Source organism: Cololabis saira, chromosome 6 (genome assembly GCF_033807715.1).
Source record: "Cololabis saira isolate AMF1-May2022 chromosome 6, fColSai1.1, whole genome shotgun sequence".
Classification (NCBI taxonomy): domain Eukaryota; kingdom Metazoa; phylum Chordata; class Actinopteri; order Beloniformes; family Belonidae; genus Cololabis; species Cololabis saira.
The window spans coordinates 16066103-16084881 of record NC_084592.1 but is presented as its reverse complement, the minus strand read 5'-3'; the positions used below and the strand labels follow the sequence as shown (position 1 = coordinate 16084881).

Below are 18779 nucleotides of genomic sequence, written 5' to 3'. Positions count from 1 at the left end.
AAGTAGAGTGGACCAAAGTCACCCAAGTTTTTCATTTGTTTCTATTACAAAGTAAAACAACTAATCTTGGACAAAAAGTAATTATCATCAGTTAAATATATACTTATTGTAGATTCTTCAGACATCTGTATATCTGTACTTACATCCTCCTGTGGAAAACCCTACAACTTTTATGTCCCTAACTTCTCCTGCCCTCTCCCAAACGAGGAAGCTGGAGGTACAAAAATACACGTTCTCCCTCCCTGCGCCAATTTATCTTGTCTAAAAGTACATGTGTGTGTTTGTGTGTGTTTTCCACGGGGGCCGGACTGTTGCGTGTCTCCCGTGTCCGACAGTAACTCTCACTAACACACAGACCTGACCTAGAATTGCTACTTAGAAATGTGGACGCGACCATCTCTGGGAGCGGCGGGGGGGGAGTGTGCGCTCAGAGAGGCGACAGGAAAAACCTCGACCGGGATGTAATGGAGTCGGACCACTGGAAGGCTCAGGCGGACAGGGGGGTGGGAAGACATATTCCTGCCTTTTTCTAACGCTCCCGGGTTATAATGTGCTGATTCCATCCGTTAATCCCCCAACAACTCGGAGAGGGGAGCCGAACCCGGGTCCGTGCGCTTTTTTTTTATTCCCAAAGCTCCGGGGCTGGAATGTGACGCTGAAACCGAGACTCGCCTCCTGGCAACGGGCACACGCGGGTCCTCCTCCCGGGGACATCTCACCTTCTCCTGCTGCTCCTGCTCCTGCCTAGGAAGAAGAAGGAAGGAAGGAAAGGAAAGGAAAAAAAAAGAAGGAGAGAAGGGGGAAAAAAAGGGAAAAACGGGGAGAGAAGGAGGAGAAAGAAAAGCCCTAGTGCGCGCCGCGTCTGGCCCTTTGGCGGAGACGCAAGCCCGAATGAACGCCGACGCTCCGGCGCAACAAAAGCGGATTATTCATGATGTTTTCGGCACGGACGTAAAACCCGCGGAGATATATTGCCTTTCAGCCCATTCTGCTGCCGGAGGACCGCCCGTGCCCGTGCGTGCTGAAAACCGACCCCAGAAAAAAAAGAGAAAAGGAGAAAGAGAGAGAGGGGGAGAAAGAGGGAGAGAGGATACAATGCAGCATGCATGTTGTGCATTCTCCCGGAGCTCCACGCCGTCGGTATTGTATTTCCTTCATCATGATCATATGTGTTTTGATGTGATTCACGGACGCGCACAGGCCTCGGCGTGTGTCGGCTTCTCCCTCTCATCTGCCGTGTGTGATTGTTACATTGTTGCAACTTGGACATGAAAGGCGCGCCGCCGTCGACTCGTGAACCCGCACGATTCTGCACATTAATCCCCGTTAAGACGGGTTTTTTCTGTTTTTTTCCCCTCCTTCTCCCGTGTATGTGTCTGTCTATGTCTAAATGTGTGTGTGCATGAGTGTGTGTGTGTGTGTGTGTGTGCATGAGTGTGTGTGTGTGTGTGTGTGTGTGTGTGTGTGTGTGTCGGGGCCCGACGTCGTTGTTCTCCGCCGCCCGACCGCTGCCTCCCTCTTCGGGGAAAGACTTTGTTTGCGCTGGACGAGGCTCCATGAATGCTGAAAGTCCTCCCTTCCCTTCCCTTCTCTTCCCTTCCCTTCCCCCCCACACACACACACCAACACCACTAGTTCTTCTCTGGTGAAACAGGAACAACTTCTTTTAGGAAAAAAAAAAAAAAGAAAAAGTTCCTGGAGTTTCAAGCGGCCATGGAATCACTTTGTCCGCCAAGAGTTGTCCAGTGAGGCGCTGAGATTTGTACTACACTGCAAAAACTCCAAATCTTAACAAGAATATTGGTCTTATTTCTAGTTAAAATGTCTCATTTTTAGTAAAAAAACATAAAACAAGACTCATCACTGGAAAAAAAACAACAATTTTCACCTGTTTCAAGTAGATTTTCACTTAAAATAAGTAGAAAAAATCTGCCAGTGGAACAAATTTTTTTTGCTTGTAATGAGAAGATAAATCTTGTCACACTGGCAGATTTTTCTACTTATTTCAAGTGAAAATTTACTTGAAAAAGGTGAAAATTGTCAAATAAAAAGTTATTTTTCTGGTGATGACTCTTGTTTTAAGTGTAATGAGATTTTTTTTAACTTAAAATGAGACATTTTAACTAGAAATAAGATGAATATTCCTGGTAATATTTTGAGTTTTTGCAGTGTTAAGGAAACAGGAACAACTTCTTTTAGGAAAAAAAAAAAAGAAAAAGTTCCTGGAGTTTCAAGCGGCCATGGAATCACTTTGTCCGCCAAGAGTTGTCCAGTGAGGCGCTGAGATTTGTACTACACTGCAAAAACTCCAAATCTTAACAAGAATATTTGTCTTATTTCTAGTTAAAATGTCTCATTTTTAGTAAAAAACTTAAAACAAGACTCATCACTGGAAAAAAAACAATTTTTACCTGTTTCAAGTAGATTTTCACTTAAAATAAGTGGAAAAATCTGCCAGTGGAACAAAATTTGTTTGCTTGTAATGAGAAGATAAATCTTGTCACACTGGCAGATTTTCTACTTATTTCAAGTGAAAATTTACTTGAAAAAGGTGAAAATTGTCAAATAAAAAGTTATTATTCTGGTGATGACTCTTGTTTTAAGTGTAATGAGATTTTTTTTCCTTAGAATGAGACATTTTAACGAGAAATAAGATAAATATTCCTGGTAAGATTTTGAGTTTTTGCAGGTGGCGGGTTGCTGCTTCTGATTTTGGGGGGGTATAAAGAGAGGGAGAAAGCCTGGTCCCTGCAGTTGCTGCATGCTTTTCAGGTTTATTTGTTGTTTAGGGTTTGTAGAACGTGTTGTAGGATGACTTCTTGGAGGGGATGCCCGTTTGGGAGTAACTTGTGGCATTGTGCTGTGTTGCCTTGGGGAGCCCAGGGGGCTAAAAGGACAAAACATATATATTTATACATCCACAGGTCCCTTTTTTCCCTTAAATGTAAGATTTTGAACTACAAACCCCCGCCAGATTCAGTTAAGGTTTACAAAGTGTTATATTTTCCACTTTCGTGCATTTTTTCAAAGTGAAATAAATAAATTCCCATCTAAATTGGACTGATTATTCTCCATTTTCAAGAGAAACCGGAGCATCTTGTGCAGCTCTGGCGATAGCAGCCGCAGCTCCGGCGTCTCGTCCAAAGACAGTTTTTGGAGTACACATACCAGTTGCTGAGACTAAACTGCAGAGCTTCCTGTTACAAGACTCTGGTCTCTTCAATTGCTAGGCAACACTGCTGTCTGCCATTAGCGTGTGTCTGTTGCATTGTCTTTAAGCTGTTTCATATGTATCTTTTTTGCTTTTTTCGTTGCGACGGTCGAGCTCCTGACAAATCAGAAATGTTCTGACACCGTGGATATTTGTAGAAGACCTAACGAAGAGCGTGATTGAGGATCAACATGCTGTCTTGTAATCCCTTATGTGTACACTGGTCGATGGCTGAAGTATAAATGAGTGTCTGAGTTACTGTAGTCCCTAACGACCTGGGCTGTGTGTTTACTACATGTCGGGCTTGTCAACATGAACGACAGAGTGCTTTTCCTTGCTTTATATTTTTGTGGCTGTTTGTGATTCACCCGTTGAGCAAAGTTGTCTCCCTGTTTTCCAGGTGTGAATGACTTGTGGCTGGATAGGTTGTCGAGAGTGGGCCAGGTTCCTGCACGGCCTCCGTGGCTGACTGGGGAGGAGTCGAGCGGAGAGCAGACATCAGTGCCCAGGGGACCTGAGGCCTGGTTCTCCATATGAGGCCCAGCTGAAAGGGCAGGGGGGCTTCTGAGGTAACCCAGCTCCATCTTTTTCTGTTTCTCTCTTCATGCCACGGCTTCCTACACACAAACACACACATCCCCCCCTCAGAACTGAGTCTCCGTGACAGACTGAGTGTAAATGGGTCCTCTCATCTTCTTCACTTTCATTGCTAAGAAGAAAGTACTACAAGATGTGGCACGATCTTGCGAGTTGTGAAGGAAATCCTTCTGTTTATGATGTAAATCAACTGTAGTTACAGTAAAACGCTTGTTTGAAGCCCCTGACGTCGGTTTTAACTTCACTTTTTTTGTATTGTATCCTTAAAAATACGTCAAAATACCAGTTTTCACTTTCTTGTTAAGAATAAAGTACTACAAGATGTGGGACGATTTTGCGAGTTGTGAAGGAAATCCCTCTGTTTATGATGTAAATCAACTGTAGTTACAGTAAAACAGTTAGTTGAAGCTCCTGACGTCGGTTTAAACTTCACTTTTTTTGTATTGTATCCTTAAAAACGTGTCAAAATACTGGTTTTCACTTTCATTGCTAAAAAGAAAGTACTACTAGATGTGGCACGATCTCCTGAGTTGTGAAGAAAATCCTTCTGTTTACAATGTAAATCAACTGTAGTTACAGCAAAATATTTGTTTGAAGCTCCTGACGTCGATTTAAAACTTTACTTTTTAGGGCCCGAGCACTTACAGTACGAAGGCCCTATTTTTGGTATTGTATACTTAAAAACGCGTCAAAATACCAGTTTTCACTCTCTTGTTAAGAAGAAAGTACTACTAGATGTGGCAAGATCTTGCGAGTTGTGAAGGAAATCCTTCTGTTTATGATGTAAATCAACTGTACTTGCAGCAAAACATTTGTTTGAAGCCCCTGACGTTTGTTTAAACTTCACTTTTTTTGTATTGTATCCTTATGCGTCAAAATACCAGTTTTCACTCTCTTGTTAAGAAGAAAGTACTAGTAGATGTGGCACGATGTTGCGAGTTATGAAGAAAATCCTTCTGTCTACGATGTACGAAGGCCCTATTTTTGGTATTGTATCCTTAAAAACGCGTCAAAATACCGGTTTTCACTTTCATTGCTAAGAAGAAAGTACTACAAGATGTGGCACGATCTCCTGAATTGTGAAGGAAATCCTTCTGTTTATGATGTAAATCAACTGTAGTTACAGTTAAACACTTGTTTGAAGCCCCTGACATCGGTTTAAACTTAACTTTTTTTGTATTCTTAAAAACTCGTCAAAATACATCAAAATACCGGTTTTCACTTTCATTGCTAAGAAGAAAGTACTGCAAGATGTGGCACGATCCTGCGAGTTGTGAAGGAAATCCTTTCGTTTTATGATGTAAATCAACTGTAGTTACAGTAAAACGCTTGTTTGAAGCCCCTGACGTCAGTTTAAACTTCACTTTGTTTGTATTGTATCCTTAGAAATTCGTCAAAATACGTCAAAATACCAGTTTTCACTTTCATTGCTACGAAGAATGTACTACTATATGTGGCACGACCTTGTGAGTTGCGAAGGAAATCCTTCTGTTTATGATGTAAATCAACTGTACTTACAGCAAAATATTTGTTTGAATCTCCTGACGTCTGTTTAAACTTCACTTTTTTTGTATTGTATCCTTAAAAACGCGTCAAAATACCAGTTTTCACTTTCTTGCTAAGAAGAAAGTACTACTAGATGTGGCACGATCTCCTGAGTTGTGAAGGAAATCCTTCTGTTTACAATGTAAATCAACTGTAGTTACAGTAAAACAGATTGATGATGTAAATCAACTGTACTTACAGCAAAACATTTGTTTGAAGCCCCTGACGTCTGTTTAAACTTCACTTTTTCTATTGTATCTTTAAAAATACGTCAAAATACCGGTTCTCACTTTCATTGCTAAGAATAAAGTACTGCAAGATGTGGCACGATCTTGCAAGTTGTAAAGGAAATCCTTCTGTTTATGATGTAAATCAATAGTAGTTAGAGTAAAACACTTAGTTGAAGCTCCTGACGTCGGTTTAAACTTCACTGTTTTTGTATGGTATCCTTAAAAACGCGTCTTGGTTTTAATTTAAAAGACAGAACGACATCCACATGTTTTTTTTTCCACATTAGCGCCATCACAACATCAGGCTCGGAAACAAACGGCGCCTTGAAAACACCGAAGCTGATTGATGGCTCCCTGCTGTTGTGATGCGACGGCAGCGAGGCGGGCCGTACTTCTCCTCCGACGCCGGCCGCCATCACTTTGACATTTATCTTGGGCGGTTTCTGCGTGTTTGATGAGAGGAGCCTTGGCGTGGTGTGTAACCACCGGCGATTGGTCGGGACGGCGGTTTGAGGAGGAGGATCCCGGGAGTCGCAGATCCTCGGCTCGGGGTTGGGACCAAACGCGGCCAGGCGGCTCTCCCTGAGAACCCGGGGCCTGCTGTTTGTTTATCTGCTATCTCATCCGGAGTGTGTTAACCAAAAACCACAGCGAGGGAGGTGAAGGACAGAGGGAAATGGATATTGATGTTAAAGCGGCGAAGGATTTATTTTTGCCTCTGTGTATCGGCGTCTCGTGTTTCTGTGCATTTGTTTGCTTCGTGGGTTTTTCTAATTAACCCTCCCGAAGCTTGCGTTGCGCTATGACACGGAGGGGTACGTTGGGGAGGCGGCTCGTCTTCCTGCCTGGGCTGAGAGAGCAGGCCGGGGGGGCGGCCTCCTCCTGAGTCACACAGCACATTAGACACCAGGCTGTCTGGTTCTCTGTTGGTTGAAATGTTAACTTTTGCATTTTTGTCTGATTATTTCTTTTAATTGCTCCATTATAAATTTGGAAGTGCTTCCCAGAATGCAACACAGCAACTTTTACTTAGTCGTTAAACCTCCATGCTGCGATTAACTACGTCCGCTCTCCCTGGGACAAGTAAAACTGCAATTTTGGCATTACATGTATGTTGTCTTTACATTAAAATATACACTAGTAGAACTGCAAGTTTCCTCTTCACCTAATTAGAAGTGGTGGTAAATTGTTGCTGTAGTGTCGTAAAACTTACTCCAAGTACTCAACAGCATCCCGAAGTTCCTGTGAGTGAGTTTACGCCGCCTCACGGGGGACGTGGCAGAAATAATCGTTGACTAGTAAACCAACGCATCAGTCGTTAATTTTGGTCCTGATCGTAACTTTTGTTGTTGTTTTTTATAAAAAAGTGCTGCAGAACTGTTACAGCTGTCGGCTCAGAGCGTCGTCCCCATAAACTCGGAGGTTAAGCCACTTTTAAGACACGTGCAGTCTTTCGGCTGCTCGCTGTCTCGCTCGGGTTTTTTTTATTCCATCATTGCGTCCTCAGGTCTTTTAGTCGCCTCTGCCTCGATGTCCAGCGAGCGCTTGTTCTAGTTTCGTCATCGTTGATGGGGACGGCGGTGCAAAGTTTCCTTCGGTGGGGTTTTTTTCTGACAGTAGTGACGGGAGACCACCGGAGCATCAGCAACACTTCACGAAAGCTTCTTTTAATTAAATTGAAACTGTTATTATGAAAAATAGCCTCCTTTGTGGAGCTTTACAGGTTGATCTCCAAGTGCTACTGATGATTATCGCAGTTAGGACATTTTTGTTATAGCTTGTAAGTTTAGACAGACGTTATGTTTGGTTTAGCGTTGTTTATGCCCTTATGCCGGCTGTTTTGGGTAATCCAACGTCGTAACTAGGGATGTCCCGATCAGGTTTTGCGCGAAACAGACTGTGGCTTTTTTCTGAATGCTCAGCTGACGCTTCGTTCGGGTTTCAGACACCGCTATGCACATGTGCAGATCACCACAAACAAACAACTTTATTATCTCACTTTACCTGACACGGCCCACACACCTCCCACATAGGGACATTCATATTAGCAGCGTTGTCGTGCAACATCATGTGGACCTGTTGCTTGTTGATACCAGTTGTTTAGCATTTTTTCCATGTGTTTGATGCGCTGATCAAAATTATTGTGCAATAATGTGGACATTGGTGCAATAGGTTCCGTCGGGCTCTGCAATAATGTTTAGGTCTCTCTTGTGTAGGTAATTTGTGCAATAATGTGGGCTCTGTGCAATATTTTTTTTCTTCTACTCAGGGGTAGTGTAATAGGTTTTCTGGGAACTGGGAGTGGGAATTGATGTGTGTTAACTATAGTATTGTTTGATGGTATATGTGGGTTATGTTTTTATGTTTATTGGAGTGTGATTGTCGCCTGTGCCTCTTGTGTCCAAGACAAATTTCTCCTAAGGGAGACCATAAAGATTAATCTTATCTTATCTTAATAAAATATGAATCCGATCCCTGATCGGGATGCAACGTCCAATTTCGATCAAGTCTGAAAAAAACGTGATCGGGCCCGATTTCCGATCACGTGATCAGATCAGGACATCCCTATGCGTAACCTTCCAAGAAGTGGAAGTCGGCGTGAACTGCAGCAGCTATGATTGGTCCGGGGGGGGGTATTGCATCTCCTTTGGTCTTTCCTGCCGCTACCACGTCTTTAATGCGTTCAAGCTGGCTAGAAAAGAGAGATTTTCTGCACTTTTACTGCAACTTTTAGCCGCTCCAACTCGCTCACGACGTGCTTTATTTGCTCCGATACTTTGAGCTACATGGAGGAAGTAAGCAGAAGGACGCCCGGCACCGCCAGCTGCCGTCCTGCAGAAGAGGACCCACGCTGGCGCCGAGCCTTTGGTGGCGTAACTGCAGAACGGGGAAAACGGTGACTGGACCAGTGTAAACACCAGCATGCCGTATAGGTCACGTGTCGTCGCTGCGTAGAACCATAAATCGGGCTTTAGAACCCACTTACGGCTGCATCTTAGGGGATGGAATTGTTTTAATTAATTTCACAGTTTGGTTTAAGGTATTTTTTTTAGGTTTAAGAGAATTAAGATAATGTAAGGTAAATAAATCAAGTCAGGCGGAGGGGCAGGTTGTTTCCCCATAAGTTATGATCTGCAGTCATTTTGCATCTTCATCAGTCATTGGGCACCTTTGATTGGTTTGGTTTTTTTCCCGCCCAACAAAGATTTGATGTCCATCTTTTGTCTTCTTTAGTTTTTTTTAAATTATGGTTGGAACAGGAATGTAGACTATATCCACACAACTGTTCATTTTAAAACATAAGACCTACGCGGCTGAAGTCTGGACTACTCTGATGGATTCTTCCCCTCAAAATGAAACGCTGTAAAACTCTACACTTTCTACATGCTTCTGGTTTGCTCCGTGACTCGGTCTTGTGGGTCACACTGTATCGTTCCCTGATGTCACAAAGCTTGTGTCATGTGACCACCACTGGGGGAGGATGCACAGATGCAGCTTAACGGGGGTGTTAAAGACAACGTTGAGACGGACGTTCAGGCCCTCTCTTGTTACTATACATTGATGTGTGTGTGTGTGATGAAAGTCTGGACTTTGAAAGAGGCGACGTATCTGTGGCAGCGGTCGTGTCCAGCACAGGTTTAATCAGAGGGCGCGTTGTGTCGTACATGTTTACGGCAACGCGTCCAACACGGGTGGTTCTGGGTCGGTTTAGTTAAAAAACCTCAACCTGGGCCACTGGACGGCACAGGGATTAAAGCAAGTATATACTATATACTATATACTGAGGCTACAATCCTCCTGCAGCGCCGGCAGGTTCGACATTCCCGGCCTGCAGAATCCAAAGTTTCATCTTTGGATTCAATTCAATTCAATTCAGTTTATTTGGGAAGGGACAGTGTACATTCATATACATTTAGAATTAAAAATGCAAATGCACCCAATTTTAGCTACAGAGCTAGTTTCCATTGGCAGTCCCCCGGCTAAAAATATAAAAGAAATACAAGTTAAACAACAAGTTTGAACAAATACAAATATAGCGTGCAAAAAGTTTCTGTTCTTGTTATTTTGCTTCTATTTAAGATAGAAGGAACAGGAAAACAACCTGACACATAAATCTTACTAACACGGTCTTAGACATTTACATATATTGCAATAGTGAATACATTACACACATTTCACATTTAGCAGTTAAAAGTTAAAATTCTGCCTTTCTTTCTTTTTTTGAATAATAAAGACACCGTTAAAGTTTACATGTATATGTTGTTATAAGTCTTGTTTATTTTCTTTTTACACAAAAAGGTCATAAAAGACACAAACACGCTGTGCAGTTGGGTTGTAGTGAAATAAACACACTTACACATTTTTTGTCAACTATTTAGGAAAATAAAAGCTTTTATCATCAGAATGTTAAAAGCTGTTGAAACATGATGAAACATCGAGCTAGATGTACGTTAATGTCAAAGAACAACCTTAATATAGAATAAAACTATGAATGTCATTGTTTTCGTTTTTTGGTTAGATCCTAGAAAACAATATTTGACCATGAATTGTTAAAAAAAACAAGGTGAGAAGACGAGTAGGAGCTGGTAAAGCGTGGTGGTGTGGTGGTGTAACGCTCGCGTGAACAACAGACTTATGATATTTGAAGGAAGAACGAGTATCAAATGATTTCGGTCGGTGAAGTGACAGAAATGTTTGCTCCATTTAAAGTTGTTCATTTCAGAGTAGATGCAAAATTCATTTAGCATCAGATTGAATTTCATTATGCGTCTCAGTTTTTTATGTGGCGAGTGTTGTGGATTAGTCAGGAAAGGTGCACTTTAGCAGTTACACCGGGTCGTAGTAAGACCTGACAGCATCCCGCTACACCCGTTTATTAATGTGCTCGTTTGTGTGGATGCGTGGGGACATTTCTACCTGTACGAGATCCTCGGAGGTGTCTCCGACTGTATCAGGTGGTGAAAATCCATCAGCTTTCACGGTTCCCCCCTCTGATTGACGGTAATGACGCGGACAGGCGGCGGGTGGAGGGCTTTCCTCACACGGCCAGGTTCAGGTGGGTGTGCTGGGTTCAGTTGCAAAAAGCAGAATGGGGATACTGAGGTCGACTTTATTAGCAGGCCTCTGAAAAAAGACTAGAAGGCAACATTTGATGGCGACATGTCCACGTTAATCATGCTGGTCCAGTAAACTACTGTTCTCATCTTTTATTTATCTTTTTGGTCCAGGTTTTGTTTCATCTTCCAAAAGGAAAATGAGATTCATCGTAACCTCCACGTTCTAATTCTGGCCTAAGACTTGGCTCGCGTGACACAGTTCAGGGAGCTCGGTTTTAATTTAGGAGCCTTTATTTTGGTATTTGGCAGCGATATCCTCGGTGTCCTTTTGAGTCCTCGTTGATCGATTTGAGGGCTTTGAAGAAATCTGTTGATTTTCAAATGAGTTTATGAGAAATAAGAAAAGCTTTCCAGAGGTTCAGGTTCAGGTTTTTTTTCTTATCAAGCTGTTTCCAGAAAAGTGTTTTAATGTTTTAAATTACATTAAAAGTTTTATGTAGCCTCAAATCAGAGAAATGGGAACATTGACGTGAAAAAATCAACCACAGATGAACACGACTCTCCTGGATCTGTGTCTGTATCTCAGTATGTCGTCCCGCGAGACTTCGCTTCAAAACAAAGAAAAAGGTAGAGACTTCGGAGACGGACGAAAACATCTTCAGTGTTCAGCGGTGCAACGATAGAAAGTATGAATCCAAGATATTTCCTATTATCAACGTCATTTAATTTTTGGATCTGCATCCAGTCCCGCTTGTCGGACCTGCAGCACTCTGCAGATGCAGCAGGTAAACCTTTAGTTTAGCTTTAAGTGGGTTTGTATGACGTACCCACAGAAGTCAGTCTCACCTGCGATGCACAGCAGTCTCAGCGATCCCAGTTTGGAGAATCGTACCCCTTTTCCACCAAACCGGTTCCAGGGCTGGTTCTGGGCCAGTGCTGGCGCTGGTTCACAACTTGTTCAACTTGCGAACTGGCTTAGAACCGGTTTGCGTTTCCATAGCTCTGGTGCTAAGGGGAGCCACGTCATCGCATCACTGCAAACGTCAGTTGCGTCGCTGCAAACGTCAGTTGCGTCGCTGCAAACGTCAGTTACGTCGCTGCAAACGTCAGTTGCGTCGCTGCAAACGTCAGTTACGTCGCTGTAAACGTCAGTTACGTCGCTGCGTCTGCATTAGCGCGAAAATTGAAGCAACAACAAGGTATTTGCCCTAATACGGACTTAGAACCCTCGGTGGACCATATCGCTAAAAGACAGGTTGTCTCCTCCTCCTCCTGAGTGATGAAGTGTTGCTGCGTCTCATTATTCTGCAAACATAGGATTTGGTCATTGCCACACTTTTTGTTTCATTCGTCCTCTTTGTAATGTGTGGAGTAAAGGTTTTTGCATGGTCTTATTATTAAAAAAACACTTTGATGCCCCAAGAAAAACAGTTTTTTAAGGGCTCACTTGTTGCTCTAAACTGTATTTTTCTGCGTTAATCTCGGATCCCAGAAGTTTAATTGACCACTGACGCAAACTCAGGTGCTGATTTCTAGACTTAATGCTCATAACAGTCTGGATGCTCGGTTTAGTGTTTGATTTGGAGCAAGCAACGTGCGTTTCTTCACAAACAATTAAAGAAACAATGTTTTTAAGTGAAATTTATGAACGTAATCCCCATATCGTAGTGCTTTGTGCTTAACAAGGGTGTCTCGATATCCAAAGATGATTTATATTGTTGGGAAGTCACATAAATCATCTCCTCGTCTTATGTAAGTAATCGTGTCTACTTTAGTTTAATACTTTATTCTTAAAGGTGTCACCGCCTATAATTCTGTAAGTAATTATACAAGTATAAATATACAAAAGACAAATGTAAGCGATGGAATGCATTTATAATGGTTTGTATATTTATATATTCATATTAATTTATTCTGTAACAGAGGTGTGCATTACAGTTTTGTCATCCATGCTCTAAAGATGCTAAATATCTGCTGCTCTGTGACCGTCTCGGCCGTCTTCTGCGCAAGACTCCTGCCTCCGAGTGCATCGCAGCGGTCTTCTTTAAATGACTATAAAGATCGTTTTTTTTATAGGTTTAACTAGAATCTGATACCCATGCAGGCTCCAAATGAGCACCGAGGATGCTAAACTGTGACACCAAGTAACTTCGGAGTAGTCGGACGGAGGAATGTGGAGAAATAAGTGGCGCCTTGAGAGATGAAGAGCAGCGTTTTTAAAAAGAAAAAGCAGGTCGATCAGTCGTTGCGGCCGTTTCTCGACTCTAATGATGCGAGGATCGACCACATACCAACGATCAATCACAGCATTTCATTCCTGGACTCCAGTTATCCGTGTGTTTGTTGTGTCAAGATGACATTTCAGAAATTTTAGGTGGCGTCTCCATGATGATTGTTCAAACGTGTCACCTAGGTCGATGTGACCGTTGTTGTGATGGAAAATGTAGTATTTGGTGTAAAAATGTGTGTATTCCTATTTAACTTGCTGTTTCGTTGGAGAAGAACATTTAGGTTTTTAAATACCTGACATGTCTCGGCAATTATTTCATCAGAGTCTGACTCCTGACCTAAATATTCTTGTCCCACGAAAAGAATCAGCAAGTTATATTGTAAAGCCATGGACAAAATGAACTTTATTGAATCCTTGTGGGTATTCCTAAATCAGAGAGAATTTAAAAGAAATATATCAGATCAGTAAATTACAGCGAACTATACCATCTTATTCCCTCATTGAAGCAAAAACTGCACAACAACATGATGGACTGGGATGAATTTCAGCTTGTCAGGATTGATGAGCATCAGCCTGTTTGAGAAACATTGACCTGATTTAATCCACTTTGAACGTATTACCGGTTAGGTGGTGACCTACCAGGGTACGTAGGCTCAGGTCTGGCATGGAGCGACCGCAAGGAGCTCCAACAAACAGGAAAACAGCATATCAGCGAGCGCTGACTCGTGAACCTCGGCGCATCGCAGAAACGATCAGGACGGCTAAGCGTGCGGGCGAAACTCTGCGGCCCGGCGTGGCAGCGTCTGCGTGTAAAGTGTTGCACGGCCTTATATTTAACTGGGCAGGTCTTTAGTGTGTTTAAGATTCCTGGAGGATGAGGAACCGGGGTGAACCGGGGTAATTCCTGGAAACAATCTGCCTAATGTTCGCTGCTAGTTTCGTGGCGTGATACAGGAAAGGAAGGACAACACCAACCATTGTACGATATGTTTACGTGCTTCTTTGACTCATTGGTTTTAAAGAGCCATGAAACTGGTTAAAAAACTACATTTCCCTAAGCTGCTGTTTTTATACGTACAAGACAAACGCTTCACATTTGTTAGTTGATTACTTTTCTGTCGGGGGGGGGTCGTTGGTTCAGTGTAACCGGCCAGCGAGGAGCACAAATGTCTTTTTCACTTTTCACCTCGATGGTCGGCGAGGGCTCCGAACGTCTGAGCGGCTGGGATTTCCCACAATGCTTGAAGTCAGAGGGAGACGTCGTCCCAGCATGAGCGAGGGAGGAATGTGGTTTGAGTGTGGGAGCAACCGTCCGTCCGGACGGAGGGAGGGATGGAGGTTGGGGGTGGGGAGAGGAAGGGAGCACAGTCAAGAGAAGGGAGGAAAAAAAAGGGGGGGGGGTTGTCTGCACAGACGTATAACCAAGAGAAAATATCCAAATGTCAGCGTTTCACTCATAACTCCTGATGCTACTGAACGCCGTGGCGTTTTAGCACAACTGTAGAAGAAGAAGAAGTGGAGAGTGTGGTCATTGCAAAGGAATTTATTTTTAAAGGTTAGCTGCAGTTTGCTTGTGTTGTGGTATTTTGTTTTCACTCCTTGGTCGGATGATTCACTAAGAAAAGAGAAACCAAACACCTATCTGACGTGTTAACAAGACTCCTTTCTTCTTCTTCTTCTCGTAATCACTCTCACTAAATCTAAGTTTTATTTCTTATGAATATAAAATCTCAGAAAGTAAATATTCTGAACTTTCTTTTTCGAGTGCAAACATTGTAAAAGCTTCTTGTTTCTCATTTCATCCTGATGGATCTCTTTGATTCGGTCATAGTTGTCAGTTAAACGCCGCCTGTCCCCGTTTGTCCCTCCGTCTTCCGGAGACGGAGGGCAGATGGACAGAGACGGAGGCGCAGGACGAAGGGTGCTGAGGCGGGGGATCGGAGCGGGCCGGTGCCGAGTGGCCGTCCTGCTGCTAGCTGGCCGCCGCCGCACGTGGCAGCGTGCCCAGGCTACGCCAGCAGATGTGTCACAAGTGACTCAGCTGTGTGTCCGTGTCTGGGACACAGACACCCATCAGTGCTCTCGGTGAAGAGAACGATTTGTGTAACGACCCCCCCCCCTCCCCTCTTCAGATCGCAGATCTGTGTCACAACCGTTTCCTGTCCGGCTTTCATTGCCACCTCCATCATCGTGATGGACACGCAAAGGCTTCCTTCAGCGCGCCGTGATGTGACAGAATGTGACATCACACACATGTCGGCTCCCCGTGGACGGAGAGGCATCGACGCCTGCCAGACGGGGGGGAGAGTACAAACCCAGAAGCTAGAGATGCACCGATCAGGATTTTGAGGGCCGATCACCGATCTCCAAAAGCAGTATCTGCAGATCACCGATCACAGCGTGAAATCCATACATTCGTCAATAGTGTTGTCTCATTTACACAACACTGACATTGTATTATTAGGTATAAAAATTAGGAGATGAGAAACTATCATGAATTGTCTGTTTTATTGCAGGCTGAGGCAATATCCAATATTTCACCCCCTAGAGACTCTTAGGCCGCGTTCAGACTGCCAGCCAATATCCGATTTTTAGCCCATCCAGATTGAAACTGGATGACTCTTTTGAAGTCTGAACAGTCCCAAACCGCATGAGATCCGATTTTTGCAAACCAGATCGAAACCACCTCTTAGAGACAACTTAGACTCGGCTTACAAAGAGTAAGTGTAGCTTACTAGCTTAAGCTTTCCTGCGGCGGTTTGTTGTTGTAAACGTCATCTGATCGTAGGGCTGGGCGATATGGACCAAAAGTCATATCTCCATATTTTCTAGCTGAATGGCGATACTCGATATATATCGATATTTTTTTCTGTGCCATAATTGGGGTTTCCCCCAAAGCATTATAGCATAGCATCTCTGTTAGCTTCATTTTTTTCTGAGGCAAACCCTTAAAAAAAGAGTCAGTTTTAATACAAAGCCTCGTGCCAAATGTCACACAGACCTTTATTAACAGAGGTCTGCACAATATCAAAATGTATAAAAGAAATGAAATAAAAAATAAACTGCCTGCATATATAGAATAAAAATGCTTCTTGAATAAAAAAAAACAAATATCCCTTTCCTGCATAACAATTAAATTAAAATACACAGTGCAATTAATACAATGTAGACAGTAACAGGCAGACTTTTACACTGAGGTTGACAGTTGTGCAAATAACAAAACATTTGTGCAAATCTCAAATAAAACATTCAAGTCAATTTGGGCCTATACCGATTGGTTGCCGATCGATTGGTGCATCTCTACCAGAAGCTCGGGAGACAAAACCCAGATGGGTTTCTCCTCCTCCGGGTCTGACCCCCTCTGGGCAAAGATCCTCCCTGCAAACATCCCCGACTGTCACTCCCAGTCCTGAGGAGGCCGGTTTCAGCAGAAACGGGCGGCTCAGTCATAGTTTTGTCCGCTCATGTGAGTGCGAGCTCATTCCTGTCACAGTAGATGTATTATGTCAAATGGTTGCGTGCGTGGCGTCACGGCGCTATCTTTAGTGACGCCCGGCATTCCTGTCGTGCTGCGTGTGCCGCCTGCGAACCATGAGTGCTATGCAGGGTGCGGCGCGCTGCCGGGTCCAGTTCCCCGGGACGTCACCTCCACAGGTGAGTGTGTTTCCTGCACCGGCGTCCAGGTACGAGTGTCTGGCGGAGGCCTCGGCCCGTACGACTGCATTTCTCAGCGCCTCGCTGGAGGCAACGCTGTGTGTTTCTGTCTCTGGCGGGTTAATTATTCACCAGCAGCAAGAAAGACGAGTATGTGAAGGAAGTGAGGACGTGTTTGTTCACATTAACTCTTCAGTGCTTGGCTTTAGTAATGTTACACTGGAGCAGAAGCCTTTTAATTTATTAACTACAACTCAACCACAAACTTTCACGGAGGCCAGGACGATTCGTGGATTTGATTAAAACTGCTGGAATAAAATAGTAATGAACACAAGTTTAATTATTAAACATCTCTGTTTGTTCTTGTGCTTACTAGAAATGGCTTCTTTTTTTTATCAAAAATGAATCCCACTTTTTAGGATTTGATTAGATTTTTCTTCCATTTCTTTGACTGCTGTCTTTTTTGAGTAGTTTGAAGGTTTAAATACAATCTCGGTGGTATATTTTGAGACGTGTAATCTTCCGGACCATTTGAGTTCAGGACTCTTTATGTTGGGTTTCGTCGCAAGGTTTTCGAGCAGTTTTGATTTTTAATGACACGGCGAATATAAATTGTGCTTATGTGTGAATAGTCGGAGAGCGTTTCGCTCCTGCTGCTTTCTCCCCCAAAAAATGCAGGGCTCCGCTGCCGATGGCTGCGCCGTCGTCGTTTTGCCGGTGAATTCCTGCAGAAAAGTGTGGGGAGAGGTGGAAATAACGCCTGTGATTTCCTACTAAACAAATAATGGGGCTAAAGCGGCTTCGAGATGGAGGCCGAGCAGACGGGGAGCTGGTAGGGGAGCGAAAGAGCCAGAAAGAGAGAGCAATACTCCATTGTGACTGAACTGCAAAATGGGATTTGCATAAATAAGGCTGAAACATCAGCAGGCCCTTTTTACAGCCAACAGCGGGGCTGAGATGAGGCTATAGAGATGCTGTGTGTGTGTGTGTGTATGTGTGTGTGTGTGTGTGTGTATGTGTGTGTGTGTGTGTGTTGGTTCTCCTTTTGAAAATGTCTTTGTGTTATTGTTGTGTTTCAGCCACTGGACTGGCTTTGTGGCAAGGTCAAGGTTTCTCCGCTGGTGTACATCAGTAAAAAGCCCTGCACTTTCCAGTCAGACGGGTTTGAGAGGAGTCTAGATAGACGGGTGACGATAACTGTGACTGTGGCGTGAAATAAATCACCTTCTTTTATTGCCACCTGCATCGGAAAACCCAACATGATTGAACTATTTTATGTGGAACTTTAAATATATATCAGGAGATTGACAGTTACAGCTCCCCCCGTCTTTGTGCGTCAGCGCCGAACATGCGGATCGAGGTTGAGAGCGAACCTCGTCGGAGGGTGCGTGCGCTGGTTATGGCCATCAAAGCGCTGAAAGCGACACAAAGGCCGGCGGATGAGAGCATCGTGCAGCAAGTGTCATGATCCCCGGTTGGGAGGACATGTCAGCATCCGAGACCCCTCCCCCACAACGGCCTCTCCGAATACACCAGGGTGTCATTTATCTGGGTTTTACACATTTCCATAAACTAAATCAACGGTTTATGTGTGGCGTATCTCTAAAAAGTCAGATTTAACCAATCGAGACATGAATTTGGAGAAAATGGACAGATTTTAAACGAACGTTTCAAACCAGTTCTCTGACTTGACGTTACAGCTAGTACTGAGGTTTATAAAAAATGCTGAAATGATCCCCAGATGAGTTAAATTAAAGTGAAAATTAAGGGTTGAAAAAGGTGCTTTATTAAAAAAAAAAAGTGGGAACTCTTTTCTGTGAAACCTTGCTGCGTCCACTTCCTCTGTGAGGAGCGAGGCTTGTCGGAGAACGGTGTGTTAGACGCCAGCGAAACGTGATGGCTCGTGATGCGCAGCATTTTTTTTCTACTATCTACTATTTTTATATCATTTCAACCATTTCTCTCACCAGAGATGTAGATGGCTGAAATGTCCACCGTGGGCAGGAATCTCTTTCCTTTTGTCCTTACTCGCTCATTTTGTCTTCCCTGAGATCTGGCTTGCTGCTCAGACAAACACATCTGTGTGGGACTTTAACTTCATATCCAGATGCATTTTTAGCGTTACGTGTTTGAGTACAAGTTCCCAGCGAAACAGAGCGTTTGTTTCACTAGAGTTGCTGGTGAAACGGTCTCTTTGGCAGTCTTACTGGATAGATTTTGCAAGACTTGACCCATTTCAGCCGTTTCTGGTCTTT

General features: G+C 43.5%; 1 protein-coding gene across 1 annotated transcript in view; it reads left to right on the top strand.

The window, feature by feature from the left end:
- The first annotated feature begins 439 nt into the window (after positions 1–439).
- The window catches only part of bcl9 (BCL9 transcription coactivator), a 45462-nt gene continuing 27122 nt past the window's right edge, over positions 440–18779 (top strand). The window contains exons 1-2 of the mRNA XM_061723376.1: positions 440–1140; positions 3612–3780. The gene's annotated coding sequence lies outside the window, so the exon portion shown is untranslated. The remainder of the gene's footprint in view (positions 1141–3611; positions 3781–18779) is intronic.